The following is a 14,722-nucleotide window of genomic DNA, read 5'->3' on the forward strand; positions in this document are numbered from 1 at the left end:
AAAAGCACTTTGTGAAGAACATCCCGACCACTAATTCTACCCTCAAACTAGCAGTTAGAAAAGCTTGTTATTTACTAGTTGCCATCTATTTTCATTCATTTCAGTATTTAGGTATGATGTGAAGAGTGTAGTCTAGTTAAATTGATATGGAACTATTAGGTAGATTGTTAATCAACTGTTCAACAATTTCTGTGATAGTCTAGAGCAAAAATGCTTTACTTTCACAGTCTAGGTTTAAACATGCATCCACAACAGCCCTGTTTAGTCCACTTTAATTGAACTCTAGTTCCTTTGCCTAGAAAGTCCATTTCATTTGGGTGAGAATGTGTATTCAAATTCTAACGCAGACCAAAAAAGCTAAATCTGGTCCACCTAAAGACCCAAACCCAAACTTCTTCCAAAGTGAACTCTGGTGCGGTTTGAATGGACATGTGAACGCCAAGCGGACCGGAGACAGCTCCAAAAGCAAGAAGTTGACAGCAGTGACGGGTATTAAATACAATGAAAGCAAACATGTGGGTGTGGCGCTAGCAAGAAAAATGGCTCATTGTCTTTTGCCAAATAACAAATCCTACCACCCGCTAAAATCTGACGCTACCACATTTCCTGACGAAGGAAGTTACGCTCAGTGTCTTCTTCACAGGTTTTCATGTTATGTCTTTCAGTGGTTCTTGGTACAGCACCATCATAGGTGAGGAGGAGAACAAGTTTTTCAAAGTTTGGCAGCGAAAACATCCATAAAACACCAGTTGAACTGAATTGTTTTGCTGCAGAGATGCTTTGATCTTATTTGTTGCTGGTACTTTTACTAGGCCACAACAGTCATATATTAATGCTTGAGATAATGATGGAAGTGGTTAATTCTTTGACTATTAAGACATAGCTCTTTAGTTTGAGTCTGACTGCATCAATTATCTTTTTATATCAGATTTTTTTTACATAAACTATACAACTTGTAGGTTTGATTTTATTTTTATTGCTGTGTTATTTGTTTGAAATATGGAAAATTGCATGAATAACAACTGAGTAGCCAATGTTATATTACAAGTTCTATTTATAAGTAGTGCTGCCACACACAACAAATACTTAATGTCATCAGGACAAATGAAACTCAATCAAAAATCTATTTCAGAGTAGAAAAGCTTTTTCCGCATGTTCTGAATAGAGTCAAGACAAAAAGCACAACCAGCATAATTCCATGAATTACCATATTTTCATGGTGAAAAAGCTTAGTGTATTTCATACACTATACACTTCCAACAATGCAAAACTAATTCTATTTGGTGAAAACATGCAGAACAGTTTATATTTAGGTTAGAAAACACAAAGGAAAAAAAGGGGTTTTCTAAAGCCAAATTTTTAGATTTTCCATTTGGATCCAGAAAATGATAGCAAATCGAAGCAAGAACCATGACAACACCATGTATGGTCACACCTTCGTTAAGAAGATCAGAAATGTAAAAGTTCATGTAAAAGTTCCAAATCACAGAGTTCTTGTGTTGGGTTATGGAAGGTTCATGTCTGGTTCTGTAGAGATTGGATGCGTTTTCCATCCCCATTCACCAGAGAATGGGGATCCTCTGGTGAATCTGTGTTGAGGTTGGTTCACACAATAAATAACACCAAGTTGCTTTAGCCAAAGCAATTAGATATTGAAGAAATCAAAGTAAATACATTCAACTAAACTCATGTTGACCAAAGTCAAGATGTTTCCTTGTGGACTGAACGTGATTAGCTTTTTGTTGTACATATCGACAGCTGTTTTTAGATCGACCGGAGCCAAGCTGAGGTGCAGGTTTATGGAAACATATACAATGAAGATCTTCTCATTTTAAGTCAGGCAAGTGAACTTAATCCTCTGTTATTGTGCTTTGGATGCACAGCATGAGGTGTGTCAGAACAGAGCAGTAGAGGAGTGGAAACAAAGGCCGCCAGCCTAGTCAAAGATAGAGCTCTGCGTGGCCTGGAGGAAAACCAGCAAACACACTCATCTTCAGCACACCCATGCACACACACACACACTTGAAGGCTTGAACAAAGGGGAAACAGGAGGTATAGATTGACTCATCGTGGTGGGAGTACGGTGCAGTGATTTCACGGCTGGTTGTTGGCTAACAAGGCCCTGCATCGCTCTCTGCACCGCGGGGCCTGTTATTAGGAATGTGTGTGTGTCTGCCTGTCTGTCAACAACTGTGTGTGTTACCTGGGAGACAGACTTAAACCCCAGCACTCTGGGCCAGAAAGGAGTGCTGTTTGGGGGGAGTGGAGGGGGTGGAGCAGCCTGGCTCAGCCTGGACTCCTGGAAAGCCCGGCACCAGGGGCTGTTTGGAGGCTTATTAACCCTTTACGCTGTTTACCCAGTCGGAGCCATGCCTCTGTTCTCAGCAGGATGGAGCGTCTTCCTCCTGTTCAGAATAAAGCCCAGCAGCCCCTTATCCCCAAAATGCCCACATTTTTATTCCATTTCCATCTTGGAAGATCTAATGGTTTTGATAGCTTATTTCTCTGTTTCTTTGCTTCATTGTCTTCCTCACCCAGAGAGAAAACATTCTGCATTTTTCTTTTATGTAAATCGTAACACCTTGGGAAGGATTCAAACCCGACTCACCGTCACTTTCCCTCTGCCTGGCCCTTAGACACAAATAGCCCCTAAACATTCCTAATACCAGCTTCTAGCACACAAACAAACACATCAGCAACCTGACTGTAATATTCATAGTGGTGTCATATGATCCAGTCAGCTCTGACCTACTTTTGTCCTGATGGGTACGAAGCAGTTTGAGGGATGCAGCATGTCGGTGTGGCTCTGCACTGCAAGCTGCAGGACAGCTGCTTGTTTAAATTGTCATTTCATCTCCACAACTTTTACATAGTTGTCAGGAATTCAAACGAGTTTTATGTATCGTAAGTTTTGGTTTCCTGTTACATCCCCCTGTGCCAATGCAGTGCTAATGTTAGTGCTTTTGATTGGGATGCTCTAAATTCACCTCCATCCCTGCAGCTGACCTGCTGAAATTCTTATCAGATAAATGAAATCTTTGATCCAGAATGTTCCAAACAGAAATTGAAGGTTCATAAGGTTAAATCTGAGCCCCAGTGATTTATTCAATCTGTCTGGTGTTTACTGAAAGGTCAGACATGTCTTAAAACATTCCACATTTCCTTTGAATAATTTCTTATTCTAATTCCTTTGACTTTATCTCACTCATATTGAAAAAAAGCAGACTACATCACAGCGATACAACAAATCAGTGGCTATGCTAACTAGCCTTAGCATTTACAACACATGTTACACTAGATTGTGATTGGCAGCACTAAGATCCGCTTCCTAGCGCTGGTTATAAAAATAGAGATTTTTTATAAATCACATACTGCAATAATATAATAATATAATATAGTACATCATTATATCTGGCTCCGATATGCAAATTTAAACCCAACTTTAATTTCAGGCTGATGCTAAACTGCAGGTGTAGCAACTTACTGTTATCACTAAAAGCCCAGGTTATGATGCTGCACTGCATAGCAATTGGATTTTTGTTTCTTGTTGGGGGTTTGTACAGGTTCTCAGACATCATTCCGTTTTCTGTTTCTTATTCATTGTGTTTATATTTGTATATGCTGCAGACTCTTTTTATGACAGAAAGCAACATTGCTGTCTTTAGAAGTCAAAGTCATCTAATTGTTTGTAAAAGCTGTTTCAGGCTTTGTTTAGGTTGTCTCTGCTGGAGTGTGGTGATGGAGGTGAGAGACATAAGGAGAACGGCTGAATGCTGCAGCATGTTGCTTTAGTTAGGCTCTATTGATATAGAGTTTCTGTCTTCTAACTCACAGGAAGAAAGTGAAAATATTCCATTTAGAAATGCTCATCACAGCCCCCTCAGTGCCAGACCTCATGCTTGGAACATGAATTATACATATGCTTGATTAACCAGCTGAGTCCCTGTGCACGATCCCTGAGCAAACACATGCTTTAAGGAATAAATTAAATCCAAAGGAAAAAAAAAATTATCTTCAGCATCAACAGGAGCTTCTAAATAATTATGTAAATATGAAACAAATTTCCCAAGCAGATATCCTCCTCTGCAGTCCTCCTCCGTCATTCTTATGCATGCCCCGTAAATTAACTAAACTATGCAGATCGTTATACTTACACAAAATAGGCTAATTAATACTCTTGACAATAGTGTTCTCCAGAGGAGGTGATGCTGAACTAAATCTTCATCACACAGAATTGGAAACCCGAGGCTGCACAGCAGTGGCACGCTGAGCGCTCTCTGAGTGTGGGTGGAGCTCATGACGGCTCCTAGCTGCCACTGGATCTTTCAGGAAGTCAACCAGGTGCAGCACTGCCATCCAAGTTCCTCCAAGTCCAAAAACCCGCTTCTACAGCTGTAAGCTGAAGGCTGAACTGAGTGAAGCAGTGTGCTTCTGTGCCAGGGCTGCATTTGAATATGGATTATGGAATGTACAGCTGGTGGGGAGGAGGGGGTTGGACTGCCTAATTACATACAGACTTATAATGACCGTCCCCGTCTCATTTTGCACAGCTCTATCGTAAGTCTTAATGAGGAGAGCATAAGAGGAAATCTCAGCTTTTTTTGGGGGGGTGTAAATTAATGGAAGAAATTCATAATTGCATGAATAGGTTCAATAGTTGTTGTTTTTTTTTACCCTTCTGTTTACACCAAGGGAGAGTCCTTGTCAGGTTTGCCCACATGCAGAGGGAGTCGGAGGGGGGGCTTATATTTTCAAAGAGGAAGTTGGTTGGACTAGTTAGACCACACAATTAAAAGCAAATCTTCATACCAGTGAGAAAAAAGTTCTGTTATATTATTTAATTCATTTCATTTCATTTTTGTTTGTATTTTTATTTCATTTACTTTATAATAAATATGAATAGTTCATGTAACAACCAAAATAAATCATGAATGAAAAGGAGCAGAAAGAATATAAACTTATAATATCTGCCCTTTATTGTCATAAAAAGAAAATTTGATGTTCAGCTCAGAAGACTATTATAGAGATATTCCAAATACACAAAAAAAATAGACAAAAAAAATTTACTTCCCAACGCCATCACCATAGTAATTTTCAAACGCTACGGTTGCCAGTGATGGATAAGATAGGTTTGGATAAATCTTACTTTAACTATATGTTTTCAGTCAATAAATTCTGGCTTAATTTGGTGCTTCACTGATAAAGATGGTAACAGCCGTCAAATGGTTCATTCTCATAACAGGTTGCTGTTTAAACTCAAAAACTGTATGTGTTCTTTATGATGAAGGAGAAGCAGGTTGTCTCATTCCTCTACGGATATTTATTAGGAACATCAAGGCAGTGGTCTATCTCAAGCAATGACAAATTCTGGAAAAGGCAACAATCTAACATCCAGATCTTAGTTATATGCCTATCAAACAAGATCAACATGGTGCACTAGTTCCATGTTTAATTCCTGCCCTAAATAGATATAGTAGTAGCTCCATTAGAAATGTATGCAAAAGTTAGTCTATATTCCAATGCCCAAAAAACACAATTTCACAATTGTGGTGTTTCCATTGAATAAGAATTTAAAATCACACAGGAATATGTTTGTTCACACAATAAGTCATTAAAAGAAACATGCAATCCCATAATCCCCCAACTACTTCTTGTTATCTTCTTCTTCATGGTTTGCGCCAGTGGTAATATCCGATAGTTCATTATGTGACTCGCACGATGTCACATAATGCAGTTTTGCGAAATAAACCTAATTCAGTTTGGTCAAAAACAACAACTAATCCTAGCACCAAAACGCATCAAAAAATGAGACAGCTTTGAAATGTGTGTGTTTCCATTTGGCAAATTTATTTTTGTTATGTCAAATCACGCAAGTATATGGTCAATGGAAACGTAGCTACTGATAGATAGCATAATCAGTAGTGTGACATACTTCAGGATGGCTTTAAATAGGTAATTCACTTTCACATTTAACTATCAATATGCCTTACCTTGATATTGTAAAGAACAATATGCAGTCTTTTCTCTGTGCCTGCTGGTGTATGAGGCAGATAATCCTATCTGCTGAAGTCCACTCCGGTCTGACCCAGCTGGTCGTAATTAACTAAACCTCTGAGACCCAGCTGATATTCCATACATGCCCATCCTCTGTAAACTGCACGTATAAGAATATTCATACCCCTATAGGTTTCAGACCCCCTCCTAAAAGATGCGTGCATGTGCGTGTGTGTGTGTGTGTGTGTGGATGTGTGGTACTGTAACAGACAGAAAGAATTCAAGAAAATGCAGATTCTCACTCATGTTCTCTCCCCCATTTTAAATAGCTAAATTGGCTCTATGTGCCATGCCCCCTCTGTCTCTATTTGCCTATAATCCCATTAGAAAGAGAGAGGAGAACGTACAGAAATAGAATAGTATGTTCAAGCTGATTTCCTCACTAAATGCAGCCATTTAGGCCTCAATAAAACCGCTTTCACAGCCACCAACAGCAGCCCCAACACTCTGATATGAAGGGAAGCTAACATGCTTAGATGGCCCATTTCAAAAAGCATAGCGGCTCAGACTGATGAATGGTGATCATGGAAATGTAGCTGCTTTCATTGACGTTGATTGTTTACTCGGTTCTAGCTTGGCCGAAACTGGAATCCAAATAGAAACAATGGTGGATAAAAATTCTGCCGTCAACTAACCTTAATATGAGCAGTCTGTTTGTCCCCAAGTTGCCTAGATCAGCCCACTGGGCTCTCAACCCTTCATCTGGAGATAGAACCATGTCACAGTTTGGCTGCAAGGCAAATCTATTCATCACACTGATTTTCTAGTGCAGTGAAGGGATTTGCTCCCTGGGGTTCAAGCAGCCTCATGCCTCGGTACTGGTGAATACTCAGTAGGGCTGGACTGTATCCATTTTAATACCATTAAGCCTTCCTAAAAATGAAGGGTTTGTGATGTCAATCAGCAGCTTGTCCAGGCAGGTCCCAGTACAGTTCTCAGTCAGGTTCTGATCATCTAAGGATTATTTTCTGTATAAAGAAGACAAACTGTTTAAAGAAGACAAAAAATGTATTGTGTGTTTTTGTTTATCCTGCTATCCCAGTCAGTGTCCCCCAAACTGAATCAAGTATAACATTACATCCCTACTGTTATTATAGCAAATAAAACCAGCTTTTACAGCTAGTAGCTTTGCTAACTGGACTGCATAGTAACAGGGGGGAGTAATTTGTAATATTCAAATTCAGGGGCAGCCTGCTCATTGGTATTAAGAATCCAGACATTGATGCTTTAAGTATTTACTTACTGGAGGGTTTTTGTTTGTGCTGCAGCCACAGCTAGCGCCTCTCTGACTGAGCCTGTTGTTGCTCCTCCTAAACTATTGTTCTAACAATGGTGGGGGAGGACCTCAAAATTTATCCCTACTTTTTTCTTAGATGAATGACGGATTTATTTCGTCCTTTGTTTCTTTTTTGTTTCTTTGTTTGAATAAAAAGGTTTTTTTAGGATTTGTTTGGGGGGGCAATTCTAAATTTTTCCAAGAATAGAAGGGGAGAGGAGGGTGGACCCCGTCCGATTCCAATTTCCACCCATGATTGAAATGTCTTTAGACCAGGCAGTTTGTTTAATTTGCTTCTACATTAAATATTTGGAAAATATTTCTCTTGTCATCCCGTCTAGATGGTCATCATAATTTCTTATTGTTAGTTTGGGAATAATGTTCCCACTGCAGTACTTTTCCATTATTTACTAAATAAATTCCCCAATGTAGTCGTGCCTGCAAATCTTCAGAAACCTCTTCCATTCAGATACATCAAGCCTTATTAAATATTAATCGGTGTAAATTAGGATTTGTAAAATCTTCAACTTGGTATGAATATTTTATGATGTTTATTTTCATTCCTTCAGAATTGGCAAATTTCTTCATCTGCAAAGTGGATGTGGTGCTTGAAAGAAAAGTTACTAACTGAATTCTTGAGGGAATGTTCACATGAGCCACAGCTTTCTAACAAGGTGATGCAGGATCGTTTGTGTGTCAGCTGCACTCACACAGGCACAAGCACGCATGCACACACACGATAGTGGAGGAATTTAATCTGAAGTGTGATAATGCAGCTGATGAACGCAACAAGCGGCTTGAATATGAGGGAATTACGGACAGTAACTTAATACTACTTCTGAGTGATGAGTTTTATTTATTAATCAGATCTGTGGGGGATCTGTTGTGTTCTGTTTATGGTTAATAAACATAACCTTAATAAAATAAGGAAGTTTAACAATAATATAGCAACAGATCGAAAGACATCAAGATGATAATGTCATATTTATATGTAAACATCACAGAAACATAAGATCAAATGTGCTTATTTTTCTTTACTGTCACAAAAATTATCCTTTAAGAATAGAGCTGTGTTAGGATTGAATAAAATGACTGATAGGCTAGCTGCTTTTATAACTACTGTTGTATAAATGGAATTCAACAGCAGTCTTTTCCAGCATCCATTCAGATTGATTTTTAATCAAAAATGAGCGCCCACTGGGCTGAGAGAAGTATTTTTATAGTCCATCGCTGTTGTTTGTGGATGTCGTTTGTGCGTCGCAGAAACGACATCCATTGGCTAACATTGGCTACTCAGATTGCTAATGATCTATGAGAGCTCTCTAGTTCAGGATATTGCTTTCCAGATTTGTGATGAAAGAGGCACCAGATGCAGGTCAGAGGGTTTTTGCAGGTTTCTGTCTTAACTGCTTTCTGATGTGTGTTATCTTATCTCACAGATCTACATGCCGCTTTTAATGGCATTTTAAAAGTTGGACTTAGAAAAGTTAAAACATACTTTTCATGTCATTATATGTTCACCTAGTTTTTCCATATAGAAGAATCTCATCTTAGCAATAAGGGCTCACATGCAGAGACTGACTGTGGTAAAACAGAGTTCTTTAGAGGTGAAATAAGGAGAACTTTAGAGTGTGTGTGTGTGTGTGTGTGGAATCGCAAGAAGAGCACGTCATGGAACACAGGCAGAATACCAGAAGAATCCAGCAAGAAACAATTAACAACCCAAGCATAAATACTTAGGCAGAGGTGGAAAATGACAAAGGAACCACATGAACTAATTAGAGGAGATTCAAAACAGCTGTAGCAGAAGGAAACAAAGTGAGACTCGTCTTTCCACCAAATTGTGAAGGAAAGACTAATGCTGTGCTGTGGATCAACCTCATCTGGGTAGAGTAAGGTAGCACCAGCTGAAGGAGTATCTGACGGTGCTCCATATAACACACCATGAACCCAGCCTCTTCCTTGGACTCAGGCCTGAAAAATCACAACCATAACTTACATTAAGCCTTGAATTGTGCAGAGTTACACTGTTCAGAATACCTCCCCAACAGAGACCAGCTTTCCTATGCATCCTGTGTTCCACAGCAGCACCTTCTATAAGATCATATTAACTCTGACTAAACTTTTATTTATTCTTTACATTTGGCTCACATAGAAAAGGTTACTTTCTCTGAACATCCACCGTATCTATTACCATACTTGATCAGAGGCCCTGACAGGAGCTATCAGGCTGTTATCAAACTGCTTTCCTTTAGGCTTCTCTTCTTTTTCTCTATTTGCTGTAAGGATGCTCTAATGTTTCCAGTCATAACAGAAATATTGTCTCATTCTGCTAAAATTAAGGAAATTACAAAAGTAATAGTTTGTATACATGATATATTGTTTCTTTTTGACATGTAAGGAGTGTTGCACTACATGTGCTGGTTCCCAAAGTATATTATTACACACGTTAAAACCTAATGTGAGAAAAAATCTGACTTACTGTATGTTCTGACCTTATTCAAAAACATAACTGCTTGATTCTTTCATGCATGTTTGAGAAATCCTTTAATCTCCCAGGCAACCGTTAAGATTTTTTTTCAAAATGCTCGGTGGCACTGAGCCCCGCCTTTGAGAATGCAGCTCACAGAGAACCCCTTGCCTGTCACACCCCCACATAGCTCCTTCAGACTAGCCAGCAGCAATCAGCAAACACCTGGTGGAACTGCGCATCTGCTGAGCTCATTATAGGCGCTACTTCTCAGAGCATCACTGATTAAATTGTGAGTGAATAAGCAGGTACAGCAATGGATGGATTGAATGTTGTTTCCCCCCTAACAATTTCATCTTGTTTTGATTTGTTAATGAAAATCTGGTCATTTTAAAGCTGCTTTTAACACTTCATAAAACTTCTCTCCTGAGAAGAAAGAGAGAAACATCAAGATTAGAAACACATTCTGCAGAACCAAAATTATATTACTGCATGCCACAGATATTTAACTCAAACTAGCGTAGCTTTTCCATCCAGCCATAGCTCTGAAGTTTTGCTCAGCTTTGCATGATGTTTGCAGTGTTCAGATTTTAGGGGCCTCTCAAGCAGATATGTATCTACTGAAGCCTCGACACACGCAGGAATGTGTGTATCATAATTTGCACCTGCACTTGAAGAGCCAAGTCTCAGTGGGTCAATGTGTTAGAGAGCATTGGCAGGAATGTGTTTGAATGTTAGATTTACAGTTGCAAATGGTTCTGAGTTAGTGTTTGTATGTGGAATGGTAAGGGGAATGTGGGAGGGGTTTGTGGGCGTGAATGTGTGTTTGTAGACTTAGTGGATTTTGTGATTTTAGCAATTAATATTAATTCTGGAGAAGCTTAGCAAAAAGGTGCCAGTATGCAGGGTAATAGGAAACACATGAACATGCAGCACAGCGTTGACTGCTTCTGATCGAGTCTACGCTCGCTTTACAGGCTCATGCTCAGACCAAGGCAACTGAGGCAAGAAAACACAGAAAGAGTTTGTGTTTGACTACAGAGAGCTGGTGAGCACACAAGCTGTGGAGCCGAGTACTTATTTTCCTTTTTATAACTAAATTGACATGGATTTCGTTTTTCTGCAGCAACATTGCTTAGTAGATATACAAAAATACTCAATAATCACATGAGCTGCTATACTTTTAGTAAACTGGTTTGAAACTAGGCTTTCCCATCCAGCTACTCAGCTCACAGGCAATCATTCAACTTGAAAATGAGTCAACCAAAAAAGCAAATGGTACAAGGCCTGTACTTGTATCGTGCTATATCAAGTGTGGAGGACTCCGAACCGCTTCACGCTACATTCAGTCATTCACCCATTCACACACATGCTGATGGTGACAAGCTACTGTATAGTAGCTACATCTGCTCCAGGGCAGTCAAGCCAATCAGCCCACCAACAACCAGCCAACAAGTCAGTCAACTATCTTAACAACCAACCCGCAAAGGACCAACCACCCAACAAATCAATCAGTAAACTAAATAAACTAACGAGCCAACAAGTCATCAAGTTTAACACCTTAAACTCGTTAAGCAGCCAAACAACCAATCACTGAATCAAGACGTTTTTATCGTTTTACAATCAGTCAGCCAACCAACAACCCAATGGAAACATCTGGTCAGCCAGCTAACTAGCTTACTGATAGGGTGTTAATAGGGCATTCTTTAATGTTTCTAACTCCAAATCCAGTTACTGATGATCAAACCTTAGTGGGACTTTGTGTCTTTCTCTTTGGATGGACTTTAGCACTTCAGTTTCTATTCCTGCAAAAATCCTCAAATACGATCGACTGTTGGCTTTATTTAATGCTGATAACTGAGCTGAAACAAATATAAGGAGTTCAGTTAACTGGGGCATTTCCTGTGTCTTTGTGCCAACTCTCCTTCATCATCCGCACACACCACAGAGACAGTGCAGAGTTTGTTGGAGATGTGGCAGAGTGCATTGCTCTTAAACATAGCTTTGAAGTCAAGTCCAAGGACAGATGTCCAAGGACGAAGCTGAACAAATAGGAATGTTGGTAGGTACTCTAAATAAGATATGTTTACTCAGGCCTGAGACCTGGCAGTGCAGTGCTTCACTCATAGCACACACAGGGTTATTATAAGGCATCATCAGCACACTTTCACAGTTCTTGGCATTCTGTGTCAGATAGGGACAGCCTACACTTCACACAAACTCTTTCGACAAGATCAGACACGATGTGGGTAGAATGCAGGGTCAGGGGTCAAAGGTTTGGGTTTTGGGGTGAAGGTGAAGAATGGAACATTAAATGGTCTGAATTTAAATAGAACATTTGCTGTTCTTACTGACTACAAACAATAGAGCCACAATCATACACTGATACACAGATCCCTTAACGTCTGGCAGCATGGTGTAAGATGCCTTGCCTAGAGGCACATCAACATTTGTGAGGAAGCAGCTAAAACTAAACCCACAGCTTTCAGATTGCACAACAATCAGAGCCACAGTTGCTACATTAGCTGTTAAAAAGGAACCACAATGCACAAGCAGTCTGTAAATACTACTGTAAACACAAGTTTATGAAGCATTAGGACATAAGTTACACAACGCCAGAAAAATACATCAGGTTGTTAAATGTGTCGTAAGTCTAGAATGATGTGTCTGAGTTTGAAGAGTTAAGAAGAAAAAAATATTATTTGGCAGAACCTGTGTACTTGACAGGCAAAGTTGATCATGACAATATCTGTAAATGAGCAATGCAAGCAGCAAAGCTGTACTTTCCCACAAAATGTCTAAAAAAAGAAAAGAATCAAGGTGTTGAATGAGTCTAGACCTTGACCTTCTTAAGATGATGTTGTTGAACAGTTTAAACTAGTGCAAAGTATCTGCAAACTTCAAACAGATGAAGAAAACTATAGCAAAATCCATCCACAATGTTGGGAGGAGATTACTTCAGACTTTTTTCTGCTAATGGTGCTTTTATGAGCCACTGAAACAATCTACTTCTGAATTTTGGCAGACTGTGATGTTCTCTAAATCCTGGATGATGATTTTTCTTTTCTCATATATTTAAACTTGGAATGCTCCATCTTTCCATCCATGTTTAAACTCTTATCCACGAGACACTCAGTGGTTTGAGTAAATGGACTACCTAAATTTAAACTTGTGTCAACCAAACAATGTAAAGGGTTTATGACCTCTGCTCTGCTCCTTCTGTCTTTCAGGTAGTAGTTGGATGGATGGATGGATGGATGGATGGATGGGTGGATGGATGGATGGATGGATGGATGGATGGATCTTTAGAGTTTGAGTAAAGCCATCATGTTTTGCATACAAAGATTGGGTTTTCCACACTCTGAGTTTGCATTCAGAATACAGTTCTTCAAACAAACTCATGTATTCCTTCCATTTCTTGGGGAACTTTAAGTTTGTTAAGTGGGTTTGTTTTGGTTCTGTTTACCCACAATGCTTTGTGTTGTAGTGCATTCCCTACATTTGGTTTGTTTAAACAGAGATGTGTTTTTTTGATGATAAACAGTTAACTGCTTTGCTTTGTGTTAGTGCCAGAGATGGACGGCATATTTAAACCTTCCCAACCAAATCAGGTCAGAGGTCGATTCAACTTCGTTCAAAAGGAACATCTTCTGATGGAATATATTTTATTTTAAATATTTTACTTAATTACAAATTTAAATACATTTAAATGAATTGACTTGGTTTTGTTCCAGTTTCTAAACTGGCCAGCTGTTGGACTGAACTAGATTCTCGTTAACAGACTCCAGGATTCTCACATTCTTCCTGTTCCAAATGAAAAATCTTCCACTTGTTGTTTGCTCTCTGTGTTCTCTGGACACCAGCAGCACATTCTCGCATGGTCACATGCACCTATGTAACTCACACTCATGTTTGGAGTGGGTAAACTATAGGAGCACTCATCCAGATGTTTGGGATTCCTGATGTGGAATGAACTGCTTCACTGAGAGCTGACTACCAAAGACTGGCACAATCCAGTCCTCAGACATTGGATTCTGCCAATGAGGGTGATGGGGCTGAGGGAGAGGGGAAGGGATGAGGAAACAGACCAGATAGAGGCAAGGTATTATTTATTAATCTGCAGATCCCTCCTTTACGTCAACCTCTTACTCCTCCTCCTTTTCCTCTGATCGCTCCTTCTCTTGTTCCTCTCTGGCTCATCCTCTTCATCCTCTCCACCCCCCAATCCCTCACTCTCACCAGCTTGACATCCTTAACTCCTTCTCCTGCTTACACTCCCTGCTTCTATTCTTCATCCTCTGATCTCTCTTGGACAGCTTCCTGCTCCTCTTTGCCACATCACAACTCTGCTCTGCGTTTGCTGCTTTGTTCTTTTCTTTTCTTTCAGTAAAAACAATCAGCAAATGCATTATTTTAGAAATTAGCATGTTTTTGCAACTGATGAATACAGTATATCTTTTGGCAGTGTCCAGTTATGCAAGGTGATATGTAAACTGTGTTGGTAAAGTAATACAAGAGCATTTTTTCACTAATGACTAAAACAGTCAAATGTTAGCAAGGTTATATATAGCATTGCTGTGTTGATGATCAGGAGGCTGTTATGCTTTTTGACCATTTCCCTGATTTAATTATTGTTCTCAGACAGAGGAATTGAGCTATTTGTCTCTTTAGTTCATAAGTGTTGGCAGAAGGGAGCAGTAAAAGGATAAACAGTTAAGCTGCAGTATGTTACTTTTATAATAAAAAAACAATTTTTTATACATGACAATATAATATATAAGACACATAGTCTGGGAAAGAAATTGAGGTTCTTTGCCTTCTCCCAGTGCTAACTGCAGAAATATCCCACAGAGTCAGAAACAACCAATCAGAGCCAGGAGGAGGGTCTTATCCCTGTCAATCACTCTCATGCTTATCCCCTC

The 14,722-nt window shown here is 39.4% G+C and overlaps 1 protein-coding gene across 3 annotated transcripts in view; it reads left to right on the top strand.

Annotated features, from left to right (window-relative positions):
• The window catches only part of cdk14 (cyclin-dependent kinase 14), a 162,054-nt gene that overhangs the window by 140,769 nt on the left and 6,563 nt on the right, over positions 1–14,722 (top strand). The gene's annotated exons all lie outside the window — the stretch shown is intronic.

The sequence above is a fragment of the Gambusia affinis genome, linkage group LG05 (genome assembly GCF_019740435.1).
Source record: "Gambusia affinis linkage group LG05, SWU_Gaff_1.0, whole genome shotgun sequence".
Lineage (NCBI taxonomy): Eukaryota > Metazoa > Chordata > Actinopteri > Cyprinodontiformes > Poeciliidae > Gambusia > Gambusia affinis.